The sequence below is a fragment of the Triticum dicoccoides genome, chromosome 1B (genome assembly GCF_002162155.2).
Source record: "Triticum dicoccoides isolate Atlit2015 ecotype Zavitan chromosome 1B, WEW_v2.0, whole genome shotgun sequence".
Lineage (NCBI taxonomy): Eukaryota > Viridiplantae > Streptophyta > Magnoliopsida > Poales > Poaceae > Triticum > Triticum dicoccoides.
This window is the reverse complement of record NC_041381.1, coordinates 28,396,061-28,401,058: the sequence shown is the minus strand read 5'-3', so window position 1 is coordinate 28,401,058 and position 4,998 is coordinate 28,396,061.

Here is a 4,998-nt window from a genome sequence, read left to right as displayed (position 1 = left end):
TTATTGGCTAGATGGCCGAAGGGCGGTTGAATTGGATTTGGGGGGAATTTTTGGGTGTGGGGGGGGGAGGATTTTCGCGCAGTGGGCGGGGGGAGTTTGGCGCATGGTTGGTTTCTCCAAGTGCAGTGAAGAGGCAAGCCGAAGTGCGTTCCGTTTGCATGAGACGTGTGCAGGACCGAACGTGTGTGGGGTGCAATGCGACCGCGACAGGAGTGCTGTGAGTGTACCACCTTTTTTCCTTTTAAACTAGGTGCTTCGCCCTCTCAAAAATCTTTTTTTGTTGCTTCGCGCGATCCATCGATACTACTACTAGTAATCCGGTAATCCCGACTAAAACGGCGCGACCGGGTCTTTTCCCGCGCGATATGCTGGGAGGTTGGCTTAGTTGGGTTTTTTAGGACGAGTAATGCTACACCTACGTAATCCCAGTTACGTAATTAATGTAATGTGAAACGTGTGAGCTGTTGATTGTAGATTGGGGGGAGGGAGGGGCCCACCACCATGAAAATCAGGGGAGGAGAGAGAGAGGCAATTTACGTTAACCCTTTCGTAGGTTCCCGTAGATGTAGAAAGATGTGAAATGTGTGAATGTGTAGTGGATGTACTATTGGAGTGCCTACGATAATTTTTATATGTATAGACCCTATGTGTTTATTTTACTTCGCATGTTAGATTTGTCTCGGTTCAATAAAAAGCAGAGTTTGTGATGATGGTGTGCCTGTCATCCTGCAATATAGGCCGTCCGATCTATATCTAACGGATAGGAAGGAAACTATGACAATTTACCCGCACTCCTCTCCACATTTGCAGATAAGGCTTTTCCTCGTTCATCCTTTTCTCCCACAAGATCTTGATCTTCCGTGCAACGCACGGGCATCTTGCTAGTACTCCTACAATATGTATATTATTGTGAAAGTTCATATACACCGGCCGAGATTAATGCAAACACGGCAGATTTTCATTACATTTCGAACTTTTATAGGACAGAAAAATAAAAGAAACCCGACCCTAAACCTATTCTACGGCGGCGACCGACGTCCTCCATCTGTGATCTCTATGTACGGGGGCGGGGTTCAAGACCCGTGAAGTGAAGGTGCGGCCTCCGGCGAGGAAGAGTAGAACACGGGATACGGACCGGCCAGTTGGCACACCATGCCCTGCCGCCTCCCATGCCCTACTCATCCTCGGAGGAGTCCCCGACCTCGGCGGTGCCGGCGTTGGACGGCGGCAAGTAGGACGTGTGGCTGACGGTGCTCCCGTCGTCAGCCGCCAGCGTGGCCACCGCTTTAAGTAGCGCATTCCGGTGAGGCCAAGCGTCGGGGTGCATCATTAAGTCGCCGGAGTTGGTTCCTCAGGCACTGAGCCTCTTAACGACGACATACGAACATGCGACATGAATGCGGGCAGCCGGTGCTGGCTAGGAACGCACCGCGCGACAGCGCGAGTGACGAGGGTTTTGGTGTGCCAGGGTAGTCAGCTGCGGTCGTGGCAACGTTGGAGATGCCCTTTGCTCACATGCGATCCCCGCATGTCATTGAAAAAGCAAGACGACCCGACATGGTCTCAGGTCCAGAGGATGCAGTTGGCTGCGCTACACCACTCCGCGGGCGCGTCGCAGCGCCCCATGCATCCTCGACGAGCCGGGTGTTGGGGTGTGTTTGGATCGTGGCCAAGTGCACCTTACCAAAATTTTGGTCATGACCCAAAGATTGGTCTTTGTTTGGATGGTTGCCATTTTTTTGGCATGCCAATGAACTCTAGCCAACTCTAGTTCATTTTTCTTGCCAATGTCGTCCAAATTATGGGCAACCAATACCTCAACCAAAATTTTGGTCATGACCCAAAGATTGGTCTTTGTTTGGATGGTTGCCATTTCTTTGGCATGCCAATGAACTCTAGCCAACTCTAGTTCATTTTTCTTGCCAATGTCGGCCAAATCATGGGCAACCAATACCTCAACCAAAATTTTGGCTACCCAATGCTTTGATGGCTAACCTTGGGCACAAACCAAACGCCACCCTTGGCACACTGAAACCGACCGTGTCTAGTGACGATATGAGTGTGTCGTTCACCGCGGTCGCCGTGTCCAAAGGCGGTGCTGGAGCTGTGCCCCGTTGTTGGCCCCAACAACCCACATGAACGGTTGTCGGTGGCGAGGAGGTCGTGGGCCAGCTCCTCCATTGGACTAGTCTGCGCTAGTCGTCCCGATGGGTGTGCCCCACATGTCGGTTTCCCTATTTTCCCGGCCATATTCGAGCGTCAGTGCTCCGCGTTGCGCATTAGGCCTTTCACTATGTAGGCCAAGCGAGACAACTTGTTGTTTATTTGAGCCATTCAAGTATAATCATGTGGCGTTTGCTTATTTCTCATTCCTCTCCTACCCTCTTCTCCATCGATCATGTCACCCTCCAGTCGAGTCCATCCTCCCGCATGCCTCATTTGAACATTCCGTCGAGTATCATTCGCATGTACCCACCCTAGTCCTTTTTCAATAGATCTCTGGACCCCGAGATGAAATCGAGAGGGAACGAGTGGGGGCATGTGATACCTAAGGCGGATTCAAAATTTTGAACCGGTGATCATAGCATCCGCAAATCATATATAAAGGGTATTCAATGTTCGTTTCGTTTTTGAACGTAAAATATACTCCCTCCTATCCTTTCTAGTTTACATATAAGTTTTATGTGTAGTCAAAGTATCTCTACTTTGATAAAAAAGGTATCAACATTCAACAACGCCCAATCAATATTGTTAGATTCGTACGTACTCCTAGATTTGTACTCGAGATGGTTTCCAATTTGACTATTGACAAGATTAATAGTACATGAGATGTATAATGTGAAAATTATATAATTGGAAACTTCTTTCACATACGAATTTGATCGTATGCTTTATGTAAGTTGCATGTCATATATTATTACTCTAACATTTGGTCAAAGTTAGCCTCGAAAAACGCATTAGACCATGTATGCTTTGTGTAAGTTGCATGTCATATATTATTACTCTAACATTTGTGTAAGTTGCATGTCATATATTATTACTCTAACATTTGGTCAAAGTAGTATAGTGGAAGTGGATCCTCTGACGTAGGTATCCCTGCCTTACCCTCCCTTTTGGTCACTTACTGGCGGACCCCATGCTTGCTAGGCCCCGCATGTCAGTTACTCAATGGGTTCAGCCACGTCAGGGGATCCTCATCTGTAGTATACTCCCTCTGTTTTTATTTACTCCACATAAAACGGGGGGAGTGGTGGTATAATAAATGACGCGGGCGGGGGAGGGGGAGGGACGTCGGTTTGCTCTCAACTGCAATCCCACAAGACGAAGCGTGTTCCATTCGGTGAGCGACGTGGAGGGTCCAGCGTGCTGGGCTGCAACGTGAATGCGACAAGAGCGATGTACAGTCAAAACCGATTGACCGGTCGTCACCGAAACCACTATTCACACCAGAACCTTCGCTGCTCGGCCTACGCCAGCCACTGCCCTAAAACCACACCAAATCTCCAGCCCATTCCCCCACCTTTCGATCCCCTAGCCCGCATCAAGCGTCCCCTAGTTCGCCGGAAAGCCATGGTGCACCGCAAGATCACTTACTACAAGATGCTGACGGCGGAGCGCCACGCAGAAATCGCGGTGGCGGTCGGCGCCACAGACTTCCGTTCCCAAGCTCGCTTTGCGGCGGGCCAATCCCCGAGTTCTCTGGAGCCAAGCTACGAGGAGGAGGAAGCCGATTAGATGTTCATGGCGGCGATCGCGACGCAGAAGGCCCCCGATGGGTATGAGACGATGGACGTCGACTTCGTGCCGGCGTCCGAGTCCCCCATGGTGCAGGCGGACCAGTGGTTCAGCATGGCGATACTAAAGGAGGACCGGGAGGCAGAGGCTCAACTCGACGCGGAGCGCGCGCATGCCGCTGCCATCGAGGCTCTCCTGCAGGCGGAACCGGATGTCGTGGATGTGAATCGGGCGGCGGAGGCTCAACTTGAGGCGGAGCGCGCGGATGCCACTGCCATCGAGGCCCTCCTACAGGCGGAATCGGATGTCCTGGACTTGAACCGGGCGGCAGAGGCTCGACTCGACGCAGAGCACGCGGATGCCGCTCTCATCGACGCCCTCCTGCAGGCTGAACCGGACGTCCTGGACTTGAACCGGACGGTGGAAGCTCGACTCGACGCGGAGCGCACAGGTGCCGCTCTCATCGACGCCCTCCTGCAGGCAGAACTGGACGTCCTGGACTTGAACCGGGCGGCGAAGGCTCGACTCAACGCGGAGCGTGCGGATGCTGTTGCCATCGAGGCCCTCCTGCAGGCGGAACCGAACATCCTCGACTTGAACCGGGTTGTGCTCTCATCCGTGCAGAATGCCCGCACGCTCCACTTGAACGAGTAGCTGGAGGCGGAGGACAACCACGGTGCGGAGACACACGTCGGCAGCGACGGCTGGTTCGCGCCGGCAGCCAAAGACGACGAGGCCGTCTCTTTCCGCGAGCAGTGATAGTTTTTCTTGTTGTTGTTTTTATGGATCTTTTGTTGTGTAAAAACATATATTTGTTATGCAAGTCGCCTGACTTGGGTCAGTCTACCATTTCAGGCAGTTGGTTGAATATCCTACATCTCCTAACCCTTCTTTCCTTCTTCCTCACCTCTTCTTCTTCCCCAACAGACCACCGCACGGGCCGTACGGATACTCCCCAACATGCGGTTGGATAAACATACTCTATGAACGAAAATTATGTGTCAGCGATAGGATGGCTGAGTTTGGTTTGTTCACATGCGACAGCACGTGTCAGTGAGGGTGCGTTCCCTTGGTTGTGTTTGCGGCGTGCAGGAGCGACTGTGTGAGGGTGCGGTGCGACCGCGGCACGACCGTGTGAGGGTGCGGTGCGACCGCGACAGCCGTGCGCAAGTGTACCTCCTTCTCATTTTGAAAACTTTAGGCAAGCTTGGCAAAAATGTGTGGCGAAGTTTGGCAATGCAAGGCCTAGACCCAAACAGGATA